The sequence below is a fragment of the Rhinopithecus roxellana genome, chromosome 2, assembly GCF_007565055.1.
Source record: "Rhinopithecus roxellana isolate Shanxi Qingling chromosome 2, ASM756505v1, whole genome shotgun sequence".
Lineage (NCBI taxonomy): Eukaryota > Metazoa > Chordata > Mammalia > Primates > Cercopithecidae > Rhinopithecus > Rhinopithecus roxellana.
Window position 1 is genome coordinate 61,264,153 of NC_044550.1, and position 22,978 is coordinate 61,287,130.

The window sequence follows — 22,978 nt, forward strand, 5'->3', positions numbered from 1 at the left end:
AAATAAGATAAGGTTCTTATATGCAAAGAGCTCACAGTCTAGTTGGGGGGAAGGAGACACTGAAAAACCGTAAACAAGTATGAGAATGCTAAACATACAACGGGAAAACTCAAGAAAAGTGCTCCCTTGGGGAAAAATAGTATTTCCAAGCACAGTTGTGGCTAAAATTATTTCTATTGTTGAAGTTATATCTAGTGTATATATTTCTAATCAGTAACTACCAAAATCTTAATAGGCTTTGAAGATAATTAACCTGAAATGTGCATGATATATAATTAACTTTTAAATTTTAGTGATCCTAAAGATCCTAATATCCTAGCTCTTTGAGATATTATACAGAATAAAGGCCTCTGCACTTTTCTTGCTTAAAATTTTTAAAATATATTTTCTAGTTCTTTTCTGAGATAATAGACAAGCATTTTATGACTTGCTCTTTTGGCTTATTACTACCTATTCCCACTTAAAAAAAATTATTATCCCTTAAAAGGAGAGGTGGCCTGTCTTACAGTTTCTTCTTTACCTTCTGCAGCCATCCACTAGTGCAGATTCAAGTGTCATGAAATCACTTTCATCTCTTTTATTATGATTTTCTGATAATAGTCCCTCTCATGTGGAGAAATGACAACACTTCTCTCATGATAAACCATTTAGAATTCTGTATTCCTAGAGTCTGAAGGGCATTGAAGTTCAGCTCAGGCCACTTTGGTTATGGGAACTAGAGTCTGGTTACTTTATGTTTTCAAATTTGATACTTTTTTCTCTCAGTAAGTTATTTCTAAGTGTATACATAAAATGGATAGCTTTTTAATCTGTGGCTTTCAAACTTACTAGCATCATTACATCTTGACTTTTGCTAGATTTTACAATACTTCTCTTAAAGAGATCTCCTATTCTTGTGTCTTTCAGTGACTTAAATGTCTCACATGAATCTAGATAATCACAAAAACAATGAACCTATTTTGTTTTCAATATTTTTGAACATTCATGAGGATACTTGAGATGGATAATAAAAATCTTTCATCATCCCATCCCTGAAAATAACTTGTATTTTTGAACACCTACTAACTGCCACATAATACACTGTGTCTTAGGTGCACTGCAGAAGGTAATTGTTAAAGGTGCACTATACCTAAATTGTTTTAGGTGCACTACAGGTGGTTCTTATGTTAAAGATGAGAATACTAAGGCTCAGAGAAGTTAAGTGATCCATCTGAGGTCATTTAGATGGAAAGTAAAAATATAAATTAGGAACCATTTTCCCATTTATTATTTCATGTGGCATCTATTTATTGAGTATGTAATATATGATAGGCACATTTTTATACATTGGAGATACAAAGGTGAGTAGAAAAAGATATTGTCCCTTCCTTTAGAGGTTACAATAGAATACGGAGGTGGGGGCATTATTCAGGTCATCATATGAGTAAATGTAAAATTTCCTCTGTAATATGTGTTAAGAAGAAAGGAACATAATTGTGTTTTAGGAGGATTGGAGACGTTCCTAGAGAGGAATCACAGAAGGCTGTCCAGAAAGAGGCTCTTTAAGGGTAGCAATGAGAAGGAATTTGGAGGGTGTTCAAAGCAAAGGCATTGCTGTGAATTGTGTCCCCCTAAAAATCATATTTTGAAGCCCTAAACCCCAATATAATGGTATTTGGAGATTAGCCTTTGGGAGATACTTAAATTTAGATGAGGTCAAGAGCAGCCATCATGATGGGATCAGTGCCCTAGTAAGAAATAAGGAAAGATACCTTAGAATTATCTCTCTCTCCCTCTCTCTCCAGAGAAATGTTTTCTCTGTACATTTATAGCTATGACTTAGAGGCAAATATAAGATTTACTACCTCCCCTTTGTAGTACTATAAAAATGATTACAATTCAGATTTCCTGGTATATCTTACAATTGTAATTATAATTTGTAATGCTTTAGCAGAACTCTTCTTATTTTTTTATATAAGCCTTAATTTTTTTCCTTGAAAATATTTTTAATCTTCTAAACGTTTCATAAGCTACTGCTCCAAAGCTAACTATTACGATGCTTTCAACTTATGCTGGGTGATTTTATTTTTTTATGTTTGTACCTATCTTATTGGGTGTTTGTGCAATTCTGCATACTGCACATAGCTCATCTCACGCCGACTCTGGCTCACACTGACATCCTCCTTAGGCACTCATTTCCTGTGTAATGTACTCTCTGCACTCAGTTTTGACCCTATTCTACTAGCTCCTCACTTTTCCCATTCTGCCTTCCCTATTGCTGCTCATGATTTTATTCCCTGACCCTTGCCTCCTTCCTTGTTCTCATTTTCCTTTTCTTCCCATCCATCTTTCCACCATCCCAAATTTATACAGATATATAGTAGAAATGCAACAGGAAAAGATAAAGCAAGAAATAGTGAAAGTAAATGTTAAGGGGCTGAAATGCTAAGTGTCCATGAAACTGTTCATTGAAAAAGTGATGTTTTACTACATAGGTGAAGGAAGTGAGGGAGTGAGTTGTTTGGCCATCTGGGGGAATAGAAGCAGAGACAAAGAGTGCAAAGGCCCTGAAGTGGGATCATCGCTGGTGTGTTTGAGTAAAGCCAGGAGGCCAGATGACTCAAGGGGGTGAAGGGGAGAGGCATAGTAGTAGGAAGGGAAGACAGTGGGATGAGTTCATGCTGGCAAGTAGGTCAGAACAAGGGCTTTGGATTTTATGTAAACGAGATGGGAAGAAATTAGTGGATTTTGAGCAGAAGAGTGGCATGGTTTGTTTTATATGTAGGAAGGATAACTGCCTGCTGAATTATAGGCTGAATAAAGATTAAAGGGCTGCAAGGGTGGAAGTAGAGAGAGATTTAAGAGGCTTTTATAATAATCCAGGTAAAGTGGAATATGTACTGGACCACAAGGGTAGAAGCAGAAATTGTTATAAATAGAAAACTCTGAAATTATTTTTCCTTTGGAGCCAACAGGATTTCCTGATTACAAATGGGGTGGAGGGAGAGGAGTTAAGGATGATTGTGAGGTTACTGACCTGAACAACTAGAAGTATTGCATCGTAATTAGTTGAAATAAGGAAGACTGCAGATAAAGGAAGTTTTGGGGGGAATATTAGAACCCAATTGTGGAAATGTGAAGTTTCAGGTATTTATTAAACACCCTGGTGGAAAGATAAAGTAGGAAGTCAGACAAATGGGTCTAGACTTCAGATCGAGGTTGGAGACACACATTTGACAGTAATCACCAAAAAGATGGTATTCAAAGCTATGTGAGTAGGTGAATATGGGGCATGAATACACAGAAGTGAAAATGGTTCAATGACTGAGTTTAGGAGGACTCCCAAATTCTAAGGTTGGAGGAATGAAGAGGAGGTAGCAAAGGAGCAGGAGAAGAAGCTGCCAGAGAGGTAGGTAGAAAACTGAGAGAGTATGATGTCCAGGAAGCCAAGGGAAGAAAGCATTCCCAGGTAGAGAAATACTCACTGTGCCATATGCTGGGATGAGTCAAGGATAATGATGACTGAGAGCTGAATTTAGGAACATGGAGATTACCAGTGACTTGATAACAATACTTTATGTGAATTGGTAGAGGGTCAAAACCTAACTGCAATGGGTTCAGGAGGCAATGGAAAGGGAGGAATTGGGGATACCAACTATAAGAAACTCTATCCAGAAATGTTGCTATAAAGAAAGAGTGAGAAATGGGGAGATAGCAGGATGGAGAAAGGAATTCAGAACAAGATTTTTGTTTGAAGATGGGAGAACTAACTGCATCTTTGTATATTCATGGTAATGATTCAGTAGAGTAGTAAACAGTCATGTCATCAAAGATAGATGAGTTAGTTCATTCTCACATGGTTATAGAGAAATACTTGAGACTGGGTAATTTATAAAGACAAGAGGTTTAATTGGCTTATAGTTCTGTAGGCTGTACAGGAAGCATGGTAGCTTCTGCTTCTGAGGAGGCCTCAGGAAACTTTCAATCATGGCAGAAGGCGAAGGAGGAAAGACGTTTCACATGGCAGGAGCAGGAGGAAGAGGGTTTGGGGAGAGGTGCTACACACTTTTAAGCAACCAGATCTCATGAGAACTCACTCACTATTGTGGCAACAATACCAAGGGAGAAATCTAGCCCTATGATCCAATCACCTCTCACCAGGCCCCACCTCCAGCACTGGGGATTACATTTCAACATGAGATTCGGTGGGGACACAGATCCAAATTATATCAATAGAAAACAAAAATAAGAAAGAGGGAAACAGATCTAATGGACACATGAAAGGGTTGGGTTTAGATAAGTGATTCCTCCACAGAAACAGGAGATAAGTTAGAAAATTACAGGCACAAAGAGAAGTAGAAGGAAACAGATAGTAATAAGAGCTCTTCTGACTGCTCCAAGTTTCTTGGTGAAAACAGGAAACAAAGTCATGAGCATTGAAGAAGAGATTGTGGCTGCTTGAGAAGAGAGGGGAGTATGACATCTAGAAGAGCAAGACAGTGAATAAACTGGCAACATATAGTATAACCACCAGGCTGCATTTGGGGCATGGTTTTGGTTTTGGTTAGGGTTCATGAGTTCAGCACATTTGCGTACTTTCCTTCTGCTACATTTACCTGGATGGTGCAGGCATAGAATAGGGAGAAAGCTGATTTAAACTGGGTTGAGTTTTTGCCAAGGCTGTGCAACTCAGCCACAGTGAGACAGAGTTGAAGATGAGAGCAAAGGAATGATGTGATGACAAAATATAAACCAAATAAGGAGGAAAATGAGGACACAAAGGGAACAAGGGGTAGTGAACAGTGATGGAATCAACAGACCGAAAGTTGCAGCCAGACAGAAAGTTTTTGGAAGGTGAATACTAGAAAATAAGATGAAAAAATAGGAGATTACATTAGTCAGGGCCCTCGTGGAAAACAGTTGGAATACTCAAACTGGGCAATTGAGGAAGTTTAGCAAAAAGACTATTTACAAATATAGGTCAGAGTTTAGGCAGCCTACGTGGCACAGTAGTGTAGCACCCTGAGAATACCAGTGGGTTACCACCCATAAGCCTGAAGGGGCAAGAGGAGAAGGGTGCAACCTGAAGAAGGTCGCTGTAAGGAGCAAGTCGTCTGCCAGGATCCCAAGATGGTCCACATTATTGGGCAGTCAGGGATTATGAGAATACAAGACTGATTTCATTCTCCTCCTGCCCTCCATTTTTCTAAAATGATTCCCATTAGTTCAATCCATCACGGAACCAGAAGGCAAGAGAGCTTTTTGATGTAATCTGTATAAGACATAGATCAGGAGTGGAGAGTAAATTTGGGGCCAAGCAGTGGGGAGAATAGAGGTGAGGGTGAGATGCTCTCTAGTGCAGGGGTGAAAGTTAGGATAGTTTTTGTTATGGGCTGAATTCTGTCTCCTCAGCATTCATATGTTGAAGTCCTAATCCCAAATACCTCAGAATGTGACCATATTTTTAGACAGGGTCTTTACAAAGGTAAATACATTGAAATGAGGTCATTAGGATGGTCCTAACACAATATGACTGGTGCCCTCACAAGAAGAGGAGATTTGGACACAGGCATGAGGATAAGGGGGACAATGTGAAGACATAGAATGAAGATGGCCAACTGTAAGCCAAAGTGAGAGGCCTGAATCAGATCTTCCCTCGTGACCCTCAGACAGAGCCAACCCTGCTGACATCTTCACCTCAGACTTCTGGCTTTCGGAACTGTGAGCAAATAAAGTTCTGCTGTTTCAGCCGCTTGATCTGTGAGACTTTGGTACAGTAGCCTGAGCAAACTAATACAGCTTGAAGGTGAGATTGTTGATTATCAGTTGTTTAGTAATGGTGATGGTTATTGGAAAGAGTAGCACAAGATAGAATTAGGAGCATGAGGAGAGGTTAAGGTCATAACTGTTTAAGATTGAAATTGTAAGCAATAATTAAGAACATTAAGCTGCCAAAAGAAGAACTCTTGGATAAAGTGCTTTTAGGTATCTAAAAAGCTACTGGGTGAGATTACTCTGAGCTTGGGAGAAGAGAGGCTTACACTCGGCAGGAAATGTTTCATAAGAGATGAGAGGGGAAGGTGAAGGCCATTCGGTGGGTTGAACGATGCTGTGAAAAAGGGGCAAGCCTCACCTCCAAACTCCTCTGAAATAACTTCTCACTAAAACCCATGATTTTGTGACACAGATCCTGCTGCCTTTCTGGTCTTTATTTTCTCTATTTCTCTACTAGTTCCCCTGCCTGTTTCTTTGAGGTTCATATTATACCAGGATCCTCTTTCTGCCAGATTCCCTTCTCTCAGTACAGGTATTCCTACCTGGCTTCACCTATCCAGGGTATTCTGATGGTACCAGAATGTATATATTTACCTCTTTTTAAAAAGAGATTGGTGTCAATCTGCATGGTTTTGGTACTTCAAATGAAACAAGTACAAATGTGAAGTTATTGTTTTTTCCTCTAACTCATTTCTCCTCCTTTATTATCCACATCAATAGCTTTACTATTTATCCAGTCACTCAAGCTAGAAACCATGCTACCATCTTGAATTCTCCCATGTCTTCACTGACACTCTTATTTTATCTCCACTTTGCCCCAACTTGCCTTTATCTAATTGATTAGTTTTAGAAACATCATTTATATCTCTCTGCTCTACTGTCTCTCGACATTCTTCCTGACATTCTTTACTCAAAGCGCTAATCAGCTTTCAGATTCACACGCATAGGCCAAGGCAAATTTTAAAAAGCAGATGGTGCTATTCAGATATGCTACCATAATTACTTTCTTCTTCCATCATGAATTGGCCACCCAAGAATAGAACTATAGTTTCTTAAACACTAAATAATTCAAAGCAATATGTTAAATATTTTAAATATAGAAATAGTAAAGATGATGCATTCCTTTCCCCTGCAAGTCCTTTGCTTGGTAAACATAAGGACTAAAGAGTATATAATTTTGAGGTTCTAGATCTAGCATTTAATCCCTTGTTTGTATGAATTCACTTCTTTAGGAATTTGTCTTTCCATGAAATCATCAATTCCACGTTAAGAGCTATGAGAAGTAAACTGAGACAGGTATTATGACTGGAAACGAGGTGGTTTATAGTTCAACTATGTAGAAATGCTATCTTTCCTCATACTAATTTTTTAAATCTAATGCTTTATGAAGATTAAATAAGATGGCATTCAGATTAATATGCACCCAAGGAGAACAATGTAAATATTTCTCTAATGTTGGCACTGTGAACCCTTACTTCTTTCAAAACATTCAGGTTTGGCATCACTGGGAATTACTGGAGAGACTAAAAAGTTTCAGAATATGGATTCAGATTGCACATCTCATTTACCTTGAAATGAGATCAAACGTTGCACAAAACGTTATTCCTAAAAATAGACCTTTTAACATTCTGAATTAAAAGCATAAAACCTGAAGCTAGAAACTGGTTCTGTAATACTGATCCCAGGAAAAGACTTTGCTTATTCTGCTAAAAGTCTAGAACACAGTTTAAAGTGGAAAAAATTAAACTTCATTACAAGAACCAGTGTTTTCATTGGAATCTATTCCTATCTTTACTGGCACATTTGTAAAAGTGTGTTGCACAACTGTTGAGAGACCTGACCAGGGAAAGCTCTGTATAACCAAAATATAAAATCAAATAAATATAGTTACCTGTTAGTCCATGACAGTATCAGTACCTCTCAGTCTGACATGTATTGTCATTGTAGTTTGAGATATCAAAAAGCAATAATATTCAACTTTTTATCTGTTTTTATAAAGATTACAATATTTTAGTAATTTAGGAATGGCTATTAATGTTACCATTTTTTTTCAACATTTAGTCCTATATGCCTTTGAACTTTCATAAATTGCTTCAAACTATTTAAAAACTAAAGCTATTTTTTAATTAAAATAGAAAAATTGGGAAAAGGAACTAGAGTCATCCAGTATAAATGATCTTTCGAAAAATTTTGGCCCAAAGGGGAAAATGGGGTCAAATAAGGTTTTCTTTTTTTTTTTTTTTTTTAAGAAGGGAGAAATAACTACATACTTGTAGGCTGATGGAAATAATCTAGTAGAGAGAGGAAAATTGTAGAAATAGGAGACAGAGGGAAGAATTGCTGGCAAATGGGATCTAGTGCACATGCGGCAGAATTAGCTTTAGATAAAAACACAGATGGCTCACTAAAGACAGAGTCCACAGGTGCGAATGCTGTAAAGATATGAAGAGGGGAATTGAGAAATACTTTTCTGATAGCTTCAATTTTTTCTTTTTCTTTTTCTTTTTCTTTTTTTTTTTAAGACAGAGTCTTGCTCTGTCCACAAGGCCAAAGTGCAGTGGCTCGATCTCGGCTCACAGCAACCTCTGCCTCCCAGGTTCAAGCAGTTCTCCTGCCTCAGCGTCCTGAGTAGCTGGAATTACAGGCACACGTCACCTTGCCCGGCTAATTTTTGTATTTTCAGTAGAGACGGGGTTTCACCATCTTGGCCAGGCTGGTCTCGAACTCCTGACCTCGTGATCCGCCCACCTTGGCTTCCCAAAGTGCTGGCATTACAGGCTTGAGCCGCCTCACCGGGCCCTGATAGCTTCAATTTTTTTTCAGTGACGGGAAAAGAATTTTCTCCGCTGAGACCAACGATGAAGGAAAGCACTGGAAGTCTGCAGAGACGAGACATGGGAAGGCGTCCATTGAGGAGAACGGGAAAAGGAGTAGACTGGGGAAGCACAGTGGGACCACCAGGCCACTTTATGGAATGTTTAAGATTCCCACGCAGCAAGTATTTCACCAACCCCATTTAACTGCTCTGGTGCAGCAGGGAATAGGTGGAAACTTGGATTAATTAGCGCTGTGACTTGCCAAATGAGATAAAAGCAAGAGATTGAAGGATGATTGCATGGGAGTAACTATAATGACAGTGGAATTTAAACTGGATAAGGAGCAAAAAGGAAATGAAGAAGATGAAAGTGAGTGCAAAGCAGGTAGAATCGTAGGAATGGTCTTTTCAGTGCGTTTTGAGGATTTCTGAAGTCCGAGACGTAAAGGGAATGTGCAGGAAGGAAAGGATATGGTCATAAACGAAGTAAAGGAAATAGAAATTATAAGAGGGCTGTGTTTTTAGTAATGGCAAGTTAGGGTTGTTGAGACAGGTGGAAGACAAATCTTTTTTTTTGGAGATGGAGTCTCATTCTGTCATCCAAGCTGGAGTGCAGAGGCGTGATCTAGGCTCACTGCAACCTCCCGGATTCAAGGGATTCTCCTGTCTCAGCTTCCCAGAAGAGATCTTCATGGGAGAGAAGCTCTAGAATGCAGGAAATGAGACGAAGTATAAATTAATAGCCAAGAATTTAGACAAGATTGGGGAGTCAGGAACAAACATTTCAGATATTGGGCTTTTGCTGGAGTTGCCACGGATGACAGCATCAGTGAGAAATGAGATTTAAAAATGAAGGATTGTTCGAGGACAGAGGAGGGATGATCTGAAAGCCACAAAGAGGACAAATGGAACACCTACCCCCACTGCAGGCTGGAAGGTAAGAAGGCTGCAGGAGAGAAACAGACAAAAAACTCGTGCCTTGAGAGTGCTTTGGGAGAGCCATTTCCTCAAAGAAGAACATTAAGAGTAAAAATATAATATAATTACTATTGTCAATGAAACTGTTAATTCTTAGAAGATAGTACCGGTTTGTAATTTTTTTTTCCCTCCTGCAGCATCTGGCATAATATGGCATAATATGTTGCACTTAGTAGGAAAAGTTTGTTAAATAGATTTCATTTTATTGCACTATCACTTTACTTCTGCTGTTTAAACAATGGTTGGTTACATTGGACTCAAACTCACAAGGTAAAACTATAATATAATGGGTATTTTATTTCACGCTGTTAGAAATATTTAGTAATCACTGAAGTGGCAAAAAGGAAGATGAAAATATGGCTGTAAGGAATTTATGGTTAATAATGTTGCTGGAAGGATTAAAATGACAAAGTGAGACTAAATACTTTGCAAAGAAGGCTATCTCAAAAATTTTGTAGGTGGTAGGTGGATTAGGTAGAGATAAACACTGACAGAGAACAAATTATACTATGATACATACAATAAGTTAAAACTGAATTACAATTACAGAAATCCTAAGGATAGCATTCACAAGGCATAAGATCAAGCAGTAATCCTGATGAATTTGCAAAGACAAATAGAGCTAAGAGTAAACGTCCTCATTTTTGCCCATGATCTTCCTCCTTAAATATTCTTACTAAGTGAATTGCAAAAATCTATGTATTTTTGTGAGATATCAGTGAGAAATATTTAAGTACATATTAGTACATTTTTTTCTTTTTTCTGTATCCTAGGAAAATTGGATTGAAAATTGATAAATCCATTTCCATTCATTAGATGGAGTCTTAGTCCTTTCAGTTGTTACATTAAAAAAATACCAAAAACTGGATGGCTTATAAACAATAGAAATTTTGTCACAGTTCTGGAGGCTGGGAATTCCAAGATCAAGATTTTAGCAAATCTGGTGTCTGGTGAGGGCCTGCTTTCTGGTTCATAGATGGCACCATGTCCTTGTGTCCACATGGTGGAAGGGACAAACAGCCTCCCTTGGGCCTATTAAAATAGGAGCACCAGTTCCAAAAGGCCCTGCTTCTAATTCCATTACCTGAGGGTTTAAGATGTCAACATGAAAATTTTAGGGAGACACAAACATTGAGCCCATAGCAAATGGTATCTTCAGTGGTCGCTCTTACTGAATGGTAGAGTGAAAGTGAGGCAAAAACAGAAACGTAATAAAAAGGCATTCATATATAGACTTAGGAAAGGATGAGAAAATAAATAATATTTTAGTTTTTTCCTGCCTCTTTGATTTCTTTAAGGTTCGTTGATAGGATTGATCAATCATTCCAGACATAAAACATCACTGTTGTAAATATTTTGGAGTATCTTTTTATTCCCTTTTTTTATATACACATTTCCAACAAAATTGGAATCATAATACTCATACCAGTTTTGTATATATCTTAACATTTAATAACTATTTTTCTCTTTTCTAAACATTTACATCATATGATTTTAGTGACTAAATATAGTGTGAGTTTTAACTGTTTTCTGTTATTGAGTGTTAAATTTGTTTCTAGTAATAGTTATTTATGACTTTTCCCTAAAATAATTTTCTGGAAGTATACGCCTTTAAATAGATATTTTTAAATTATATGCCAGAAAATTTTAAAAGATTAAAATGTGAAATTCTTTTTAGCTCAAGGGGATATTTTTTTTTCAAGTGTACCTAATTGTAAAGAATTGAGTGAATGTACCCATCAGTTCATTGCACATTATCATCATTAGCATTAAGAAGAAGCCAATCTATTCTTTTTGGTATAGTCTTCATCCAATATTTCAATTTCATTTCTCTCCTCCATAGAAAACAATTCTTCTGGTTTGATATATGTTTTGAATACATATGCAGTGTTTAAAAATAATCTGTTTCATATCTAGCTGGTAATTTATTAATTTAATCTGCTATTTACTTCATATAAATTATATCCAAGAAATATTTCATATTCATTTGCTGTTCAGGCAAGTGTGCTTATATCTATGCATGTTTATGTATGTCCATCTGGTTTATTAGTTCTAACTGCATTCTGCAGTTCATAATGTATATCCACCACATTTTAATCTTAATTTATTTAGTAATAAGCACTTTGTTTCCCTCCAAAACACCAGCACCATAAACAGTGCTCATGTATTCTCAGACATGCTCCACCTTCTTACTACGATAGTCAACGCCCACAACAGTCATGAATCTCATTGAGAATTTCTATGGGATATAAAACCTATAAATTGGTAAAGTAGGTCATTGGATGCTTGCATTCTTAATTTGACTAAATATTACGAGATCGCTTTTCAGAAAATCTTCACCAGTTTGTAAGAACACAAGCAGTGCCTAAGAATTTGTTTCCTAGTGGGTGATATTTTGATATTCTGTTGTTTTATGGTTCTGTTTTGGCAGTAAAGAATAAAATTTATATTAAATTTGTTTCCTATATAAAATGAAGAGAAGATTTGTTGTTACCCAAGGAATTCTAGTTCTGTAAGATTAATTTTAATGCTTAGATTGATTTAAGCCTTGCTTCACTGGGGATAACGAAGACATCCATGTAATTACTAAAGATGTTGGCTAAATCCGTTCATATTTTAAGAAAATAATTTTAAAAATTGTTCAGCACACTTCATTTTCTGTTTCCTTTGGTAATTTTTTTTGAGACACACAAACACACAGAAAAATGATGAGAACCGCAGTTAAGAGAAGCAGTAAATAGAATCCAGCATTAAGAAAACTCAGAGGTTGTAATTGACAGAAAAGGACTTTAATGTAGCTATCATAAATATATCGAAGCACAAAACAACATACAATGATTGCAATGAATGAATTGATACGAAATGTCATCTGAAAAATAGAAACTAAAAGAATCATCAAATAATAGTTCTAGAACTGAAAATTGCAACACATAAATAAAACACTCATTTGATGAGATTAACTGCAGATTGAAGAGAACATAAGAGAGGGCCAGGGAATGTGAAGATAAATTAGTAGAAATTATCTAATATGAATGACAGAAAGAAAAAAACTAAAAATATGAACAGAGTCTGCAAACTGTGGATATTTTCAAATAAATGAAAGCATTAAAGAAATGCTACAGTGAGTTATGATCATGCCACCACACTCCAGCTTGGGTGGCAAAGTAAGGCCATCTCAATATAAAAGAGTGCTATACATAGGTTTTCAGGCTGAATTAAAAAATGACTCTGGATGGTTACTCAAATCCACAGGAAGAAATGAAAAGTATTACCAATAGTAAAAACATGAATATTTTTTCTTTTTCTTTTCTTTTATTTCTTTGTTTCCTTTCATCTCCTTTCCTTTCCTTTCTTTTCCTGTCTTTTCTTTTTTCTTTTTCTTTTTTTTTTTTTTTTTTTTTTTTTTGAGGTAGGGTCTCACTGTGTCACCCAAGCAGGAGTGCTGTGGCACGATCAGGATTCACTGCAGCTTTAACCTCCTAGGCTCAAGCAATCCTCCTGCTTTGGCCTCCCAAAGTGTTGGGATTACAGGCATGAACCACCACACCTAGCTCAAATACGCATGTTTAGAAAATATCTTTCATACTTCTCTTACTTTTAAAAAAGTCAATTTACTATAAAAATAAAAACCGATAATGTGTAATGGGTTTGTAATATATACAAATAAAAAAGATGACAATAATACCATCAGAATTGTAAATGCAGATACACTGGTTCAATGTTCTCACTAATTTTTTTTTTTTTTTAGACGGAGTCTCGCTTTGTTGCCCAGGCTGGAGTGCAGTGGCCCAATCTCGGCTCACGGCAAGCTCCGCCTCCCGGGTTCACGCCATTCTCCTGCCTCAGCTTCCTGAGTAGCTGGGACTACAGGCGCCCGCCACCACAGCCGGTTAGTTTTTTACATTTTTAGTAGAGACGGGGGTTTCACCGTGTTAGCGAGGATAGTCTCGATCTCCTGACCTCGTGATCCACCCGCCTTGGCCTCCCAAAGTGCAGGGATTACAGGCGGAAGTCAACCACGCCCAGCCTCAATGTTCCTACATTTTTTATGAAGTACTATAACAATACAACTCTGAGTTCTTACTAAAAAGCCATTAAAAGAATTAAAATAGAATACAAAAATAGTTAGCTAAAAGTGGCAGAAGAGGAAGAACACAGGACTAAAAAACAAATAGGACAAATAGAACAGTAAACCTAAACCTAACCAATGATTATGTTAAATGCAAATAGAATATACATTACAATTAAAAGGCCAGCTTGTCAGACTGTATATAAAGTAAAACCAAATGGTGAGCTTCGTTCAAAAGAAAACAAGTAGCTTAAAAGAAAGGAATGTAAAAATATATGCCACGGAATAAAGTATCAGAAAGTTAAAATAGCTCTATTATTATCAAAAAATCAAGAAGGAAATTTCACAGTGATAATGGGGTAATTTTTGAGGGAGACATATCCATTATAGATGAGTATGCACCTAATAACAGAGCTTCAAAATACAAAAGCAAAATGGTTAAGATATAGGGAGAAATTGAAAATTCCAAACATATATTTGAATAGCTTACACTCCTTTTTAGTAATTATAGAAAATTAGACCAAGATTTCCTACTGAATTCTTGGTCTAATTTTCTATAATTTCAGTACAGGAATAAGACATCTGAACAATTCTACTAACTGTCTTGGCTTAATTGGAAAATAATACATTGTAATCTATTGAATAAAATTAAAATCTGAATTTATATTATATACAAATTAAAAAGATTAATAAGGGATAGGATATTTACAGAGTCTTAAATATCTCCCTACTAATTACTTATTAATGATATAGGGGTAGATAGTTAATTTATGGTTAACAATTCCAGTGGTTGACATCACCTTAATGAAGAGATCAATGTTCACTTCACCATATCAGGACAAACTGACACCAAGCGCTTGCTGACATGATGCAGTGAAAAGAATACAATGTCATTTTGTGAATCAAATCATAAGGAATCATCACACACACACAAAAAAAAAATTGTGAGAAATATTCTTTAAAATAGCTGATCTACACTTTTGAAAACTGTCAACATAAAGGAAGCAAAGAAAATCTGTGGAACTATCTTAGAGTAGAGGAGTGTAAAGAGACATAAGCATGACATGCAGTGTGATCCTGGATTGGATCCTAAACTGTGCAAAATAGCTCTGAAAGGCATTATAAGACAGTTGATAAATTTGAAATATGATTTGTGGTTTTATACTATTGTTTCTGTGTTTTATTTCCCAATTTGGTTAATTTTTCTCTGATCATATAAAGAGAATGTCCATGTTCTTAGGAAATGTTGTTAATAGTTTCATCTTCCCTCTTTGAATGCCAAACCTCTAAAATAACTGATATTTATACTTTGGTATTTATCATTCCACATATTTTACTGGATCAGTGCAAAAACACATTGGCATACATGCACGTATACAATTTTTTAATAAAAGTGGCACTATACAATACACATCTGTTGGAAATTATCTTTTCCTTTTTCACCTTTGAAATATATATTGGACATCACTTCAGATAAAAAAAATCAATATAAATCTTTATTTTTAATCATAGTATAATATGACATAGACTGAGTAAACCTTAATTTATTCAAGCAGTGCATTCTTAATGGAATTCAGTTTGTTTTCCAGACTTTTGCTATTATAAACAATACTGTAATAAACTCCTTATGTTCAAGTGATTTTGATTCTTTAGGGGACATATCTCAAAGTCTATTCGGTTGATATGCATATTTTAAAATTGTCTGTGTACTCATTTTTAATTTTATAATTCAACTTTGGCAAAAACATGTGTTACAGATAGTGAATTTTCTGCAATTATTAATTTAATAAAACAATGACAATCAATAATTAACTTTGTATACTGAACATATTCTAAATATCCCTGGCATCAAAACCCTATAATTAGCTACATAATATCTAATTTTCTAAAGAGAAAAAGAGAACAAGAGTACAGTTGAATGAGAGAAATGTTTTGGAAAAAATATTTCTTTATTCACAAATGAATTTTTTTTACTGACAATTTAGTCTTTCACCCCAATCACACAGATCAATATTGGATACTAATTTTCTCTTGGTAGATGATCAAATCTCATTATTTTGGCTTCTGCATTGCAAACATGAACATCTGACTGGAATGTCCACTGAAATCATTTGAAAAACTATCATTTTGTATTTCATTATCAGTTTTCACACTTCTCTCCTCTATTATGAAATGTTACGGATTAAGTTCTGTCTTCCCTCAAAACTCGTATGTTGACGTCCTAACCCCCAAAACTTCAGAATGAGACACTATTTGGAAATGAGGTTTTTGCACATGTAAATTATAGTTAGAATGAGGTCATACTGAAGTAGGATGGGCCCCTGACTGTTGTCCTTTTAAAAAGAGGAAATTTGGATAGAAATGCACACAGGCTGAACATCATCTAAGGAGGAAGGCAAAGATAGGAGTGATGCTTTTACAAGCCAAGAAATGCCAGAGATTTCCAGCAAATCACCAACCAGAGGCTAAGGCATGGAACGAATTTTCCTACAGAAGGAACCAAACCTTCTGACACCTTGATCTCAGGCTTCTAGCCACCACGACTGTGAGACCATAAATTTCTGTTGTTGAAGCCACCCAGTTTGTGGTACTTTGATATGGCAGCACTAGCCAACTAAAGCAGGAAGCAAAGAAGAAAAGATGATCTAAGTTGTTTCTCAACATTTGATTCCTAGTGCATATTAGCATTTGGCATACTTAAACGAGAAAATATCAAGTACCATTTTAAACGTTTTCTAATATAATTTACTTGCATCTGCTTTATATTTGCACTTTATCTAGTATCATCGGTTTGGATTGTAGAATCCCAAATAGTTTCACAGAAACTACATAATTGAGTCTTAAAATAAACGTTTTGGCTATTAAATCACAGATGGTCACCAGAAAGCTCACTACGATTTTGTACCCTACCACAAAAAATTAAATCGGTGTTTCTTCCATGCTGTTATAATTGTGGAAGGGAAATGAGGGAACACGATTTATAAAAGTGGTTTTTATAGGTATTATTTTTTAAGTTGACTTTAGTATTATTTTCTTTCCTTCAGAAAGTTTACTCTTTTTGTTGTTGTTGTTTGTATTGTTTTTAGATTTTAGTAGCATACCGTAAAGGTTTTGGAATGGCCTGTAGCATTTTAGTATATAATGGGGCTTGAAACAGGTTGTCCTCTACCTATTTAACTCAAGATCTTTTGTTTTGCTTTGTTTTGTTTGAGACGCAGTCTTGCTCTGTCACCCAGGCTGGAGTGCAGTGGCGCGATCTCGGCTCACTGCAAGCTCACGCCATTCTCCTGCCTCAGCCTCCTGAGTAGCTGGGACTACAGGTGCACACCACCATGCCCGGCTAATTTTTTGTATCTTTAGTAGAGATGGGGTTTCACTGTGTTAGCCAGGATGGTCTCGATCTCCTGATCTCATAATCCTCCCTCTTCAGCCTCCCAAAGTGCTGGGATTACAGGCGTGAGCCCCCGCACCCGGCCCACTCAGGATCATTTTTATCTATAAGGCTCACATGCGAAAAGGATATATTTTAGGCAAATGCTTTATAATAAACAACTCTGACAGTTTTCTAGGACCTGAGGTCTCATGAACACTGATGGTGATAATCTGTGATGACTTGGTAGACACAGAGAGAGGAACATGTTCATAACAAGAAGATAAATAATTGAAGAAATTATTTTCGGGTTTTTTTTTTTGACATTTCCATAAAATCAAATCTGAGCTTTATTGTGGTGAGAACTGACATTGTGAAAAAAAAAAAAAAAAAAGGTAGAGCTTTCCTATTCCCATCGATATCTCTTCAAGACAGTAACACAAATGACATCTCCAAATAATTTCTAAACTTCTTGGCATACATTTAATTTTCTTCACTTTACTAATAATTTTTAAGTTTTCTTCTCTAGTTTATTTTCCAGAAGAGACTTTTCATGAACAATGTGAAAACCAAATTATAGTAGAATATGCAAAATGCAACTTCAATTGATTCATTTCAAAGGCAAATGTGTAGTTAAATATTTTCTCTTATTGATTCTCATTTAATTATGAAGTACTGTTTTAATTTAATAATTTGTGGCCTAAAGACTTTAGAGTATATCATATTACCGATTTAACTGTTAGTTAGAAACAATATACTGCACTATACTTGAATTTAAGCAGTAATACCTCATTTTAAGAGCTTTTTATAAGTGTTTTGCTAGAATAATTTTTCAATGACAATATATCAGAGGAATATAAAAATTATTCTATGGATTCACTCATAGTTAGACGTTTAGTGTGTTTTAAGGTCAATACATAAAGTAAAACGGGAACCATTTTTAAAACATAAAAAAGGCTCAATAATCTATAGTCAAAAATGGCCTTTATAGAAGCATGGAATACTGACTTATTATATTTTAACTGCATCAATAACAGCAGCAGCATTATCAAGTCATAGGTCATGTGTTTAAGCTTGCTGGCCATGTTTTAAACTTTGCCAGTTCTTGAAGATGGTGTTTAATGTAGAACTTATATTGAAATTATGTTGCACACACTACTTTATATTGGGTGTTAGCAAATCTCTTCATATGGTATTGCTCCTCCTACCATGTGAGCAGTTTGCAAGAAGATTCATCTACGCATGCTCCATCAAACTCAGCACACAGCCATCCATGTGTTAGGCCCTCAGGAAGTGCTCATAGAACAGAATGTTTCTCGGATTGAAAGAACTGTGAACAAACTCTTAAGAGATCAGAGTTTTCAGTCTGGTTCTCCCCCATGTGAATTTCCTGTCCTTGTTTTGTTTACAACATCTCCTTAGTTTGTAACCCAAAAAATCTGAAACAGGTCTCAATCAATTTAGAAAGTTTGTTTTTCCGAGGTTAAGGAGGTGCCGGTGACACAGCCTCAGGAGGTCCTGATGACATGTGTCCAAGGTGGTTGGGTTCAGCTTACTTTTATACATTTTAGGGAGACATGAGCCATCAGTCAATATATGTAAGATGTACATTGGCTTGTTCAGTCATAGGTAGATAAAAGACAATTCTTTTTGACAAGTCTTTTGCGTTCGCTTGAGTCTCTGATTAGCTTTTCACTGAATACACAATTTACATGTGAGAGGAGGGTAGAGGGATAGTCACTTAGGCCTTAGGCTGGCTTAGTGAATCTGCATTTTTACGTAAACAAGAGGGTAGAGGAAGCAATCAGACCTGTATTTGTCTCAGGTGAGCAGAGGGATGACTTCCTGCCCTACACCTGTGAAGATGAGCTATCCGTTAAATTGCCAGAGTGAATTCAACAGAACTGGAATTTTACCCTGAAATGTCCTCAAGATCTTTACCCTATTTCTTGTGGGCAAATTCCTTGTGGGCAAATTGTCAGGCAGGCATGTAGCTTTCTTAGCTATCTTTTTTAGGAATAAAATAGGAGGCAGGTTTGCCTGACACAGTTCCCAGCTTGACTTTTCCTTTTGGCTTAGAGATTTGGGGGTCCCAAGATTTATTTTCCTTTCACAGGTTCCATAGCTGGAGAAAACAGAAGAGTGTACTAGTTTTAAGTTACTTTCAAGTCTGAACTGTGATTTGTGAGTAGTCCTCTTTGTACTGCTGCTGGAAGTCTTTTTGTACAGACTGTTTCTTGCAAGCTTTCCCATTACTTCGAATATGCATATCTTCAAACAGGAATGGATTCTGTGTATTTTTTTAAATCTTTTGTAATTGTCTGTATTTAGGCTCTCCTGTGGAGAGTTGGTACCAAATTATAAGCTTTTATTCTCAGCCTAGCGTTTGTGTAATCTATAAGTATATGTAAATGTCGGTTTCCTTGAAAAACTAATTTGTCAGTTCCTTCTTATTTTTTTAACTAATGAAAGTTTTCTCTAGCTTGTTGCCAGGAGAATTCGGTATTTCAGATGTCAACTTTTCTAAAAGTAGTTTTGTTCCTTTATCAGGGACTTCAGCAGTTGTTTTCAATACTCAAAACTGACAGGGAGAAGGATAATAGTCTCAGCTGTGCTCCCACAGCTGGTAATTGAATGTTTCTAGCTGGCCTTGTGATGAGCAGGGCAGCCGATCTCTGCCACCAAAGGATGCCGAGAGCTGGAAACACAACCACCAGCTTCTCTACATGCTGATGAAAACAATAACGATGCTTTTATGCTGGTGAAGATAGAGACTGCTTTGCAGAAATAGTATGCCTTGAATACTTTTCAGTCCAGTTTTATTTATAAAATGTGTGTGAAAATTATTGGAACGATTAGTTTGCTATTTAAAAAGATGGTCACATTGAATCATACAAAGAATTCTATCTATCTATTATCTATCTATCTATCTATCTATCTATCTATCTATCTATCTATCTATGATCTATCTAGGATCTTCATCAGGATCTCTGAATGTAACTAGTTTTCCAGAGATTAGTGGGTCTAATTCCCTTAGTTTTCTATAAAGACTGCTGAAACAGAAGTCAGGAAACTTATCCTTATTACCCCTGAGAGAAATGGTGCATGAAGGAAGGACAGGTAGAATGAAAAGGAGAGAAAAGGAAAATAGCCAAGAAAGAAGGGAGAGATTTAAAACGATTTAAGAATATGTGGTAAGAATGACGGAAGGCTGTATTAACTGTCTCATTGATGTTCAGGCACAAATTTTATTCCTCATTCTTAAAGAACTGAATAAGATAAACTGCAAGAAGCTATCATTTTCTGGACATTTCCTATATCCTTATGTATAAATGTCTTATAACATTCTTAGGTAAGTTTTTTTTCATCTACATGATGTTTGCAATTGTGCCTCTTAACAAATGCACCTATAGTTCAGTAACAGCAATTCTGACACAGCTCAAATTAGAGATTTGTTATTATTTCAGCAAGCAAAGTAGATATCCATCATAAGATTTTCGGTGATTTGGGACTGAATGATTTACTTTACAACTATGTTTAACTTCCCTCCCGCCCCACCAAAAGAATATTTTAATGGCATTATATTGCTTTCAATAAACCTTTTGGAGGTAAGGAAAAGATATCCTTAATCTCTGTCCCTAGAAAGTGAGCCCACTGACCTAGTCTCCTGGGTATTAAAGAAGGCTGAATGTACACGTCATACAAATCTGGTCAGAGAGAAAAATTCAGTGTGATTTGGGATTACTCAATTACAAAGGAGTAGGTGTCATTGTAGGTATTGAAAGAGGGATCATGATTATTCCATTAACCCTAACCATTATATTTGGAAAAACGTATCAAGGAAAAGAAAAGAATAAGCAGAAACTTCAGTTTGTTGTTTCAGAATTGTTGACTTTAAAAGAACACAAATACATTAAACAAACAAACAAACATGGAACCAAAGAAAACTTTCAATACCCTTTAGACATCTGTCACAGGGTATTTGTATTATGATTCAGGGCTTATTCCTATAGTGATTTTCATTTTTAGGTTAAAATTTAAATAAGTATCATCCCCTCCCCTTAGTTTATTCTTATAAAGATACGAAACTCAGCCCTCTACACAGTGTAGGAACACAGTGGTCATTGAGAAGTCAGCTCCCTGCAGATGTAAGCACCCTTTCTTACCGTGGCTCCTCTTTCAGCACCAGGCACCTAACGCAATACTTTGCAAGCAATATAGACTCTTATATGACTAATGTTAGAAATTATTTTATATTTTAAGTTAAAACAAAACTGCTTATCATTCTGACCCTCAGATTCTTGCTTTACCTCCTGAACCCTCAGCAGATAGTTCTAATCCGCATTCTTCCAGATGACTGTGCTTCAACCATTTGAAGGCAGTGGTCCTTTATTTTCATGTTAAATCCACTCATGTAGATAAGGTATCCCTATTTCCTTTCATCTCTCCCTATAAGGGAATTTTCCAAATTGTCACTGTCTCCATCCAGAGAACAACTCATTGAGCAAGCAGGACTCTCGGTAATAGGACTGCCATGTACTTTAAACCTATGAATTTATTAATAAAACCTACAATAGCATTTTCTTTTCAAAGATCTTCATTACAGTAATTTATTTTAAGCCCCAAATTAAATATCTCTAGTTATTTGTCACAAGCCCCACTCTTAGACTGCTTTTTCCCACTGTAACTTTTTTGTGGCCTAAATTTAGAGCTGTATATTCCTCCATGCATTTGTCTCTAATTTCATCTATTTTGTTTTAGTCTATCATTTCAAGCTGTTTGTTTAGTGATGGCAAGTCTGCAATTTGCTTCCTACAACGTTTTACAGTAAAAATTGCAAACCTTCCTGTGAATTAGCAGTAGGAGATCATTATCCTTGATTTCTTTGGCCCTTTATAGAGATTAGTGCACTGTTGGTAACAGCAAGTGTCAGGAAACATGAAAAAAAATATGATTTAATTATTGAAACTGTTTGGATAAAAATGAAAAGTTTCTTGTACAATGTCATAATTGAATCCATTGATGTCCATAAATGTAAGAAGAATTTTTGAGTTTTGAAGTCTTTTTCACTTTTATGAGATTTTAGAAGAATTATTATTTCTTATTATTTTTACAAAGTTTTGCTGGTCTGATGCCAAAAATTGAATTGTATACTGTAGAATTATGGATGGCTCTGCTAGATTCTGACTCATGCCCTAAATTAAGAAATGGCTCTGTATGTTGTCTCAAGGGTAAGTTTTGCTTCTGCATTTGAGCTACAAATTAAGAGACGGATTTTGAAAAAGATGTTGGGCCTTGAAGAACATTTTCAAGGACAGAAGGGTAAAAAGACAAGTGTTGTTGGTAGATCAGAAATGAGATGTAAATGCTAGACTACAAACAATTTGTCTTTTACAGAGAAAACAACTACAAGCAAAAAAGGCCACTATACAACCTTTCGGATTCAGCCAGACTCCAGAAAAATGTTGCACATTTTGGTTGTTTGTTTTTTTCATATCTCACTTTCAGCATTAAATATACATATATTTTATTGACCTGATTTTAGTCTTGCTAATTAAAGCATCTTACAAAATGTCTTGATTTAGGTTCCTTAGCTTTTGTCTGATATTTCAAAAGCTATTGTGTGAGAGCAGAGGTTTTACACAGTGTTACTGGACCCAAGCATCTGTGTTTAAATCCTTTCTTCAAAGCCCACCAATTGAGACTTTGAGCAGGTTAAGCTCATTCCTGAACTTCAGTTTTCTCTATGTAAGATGGGGTTTTCTGTAGGTATAAAATAAAATAATACATACAAAGCACACAACAAAGTATCTCTTACATAGCAAGTATTAGCAAATTGCATCCTTCCTTTTAAAATTTAAGCATCCTCCAACAAACTTCTGATACTTTACCTCACTACAGATGAATACAAGAGATTAGTTTTCAAAGACTTGTTGAAAACTGTTAGCAGTGTTACTGCAATACCAGTGAAGACTCAGTCTAGTACCCAGTT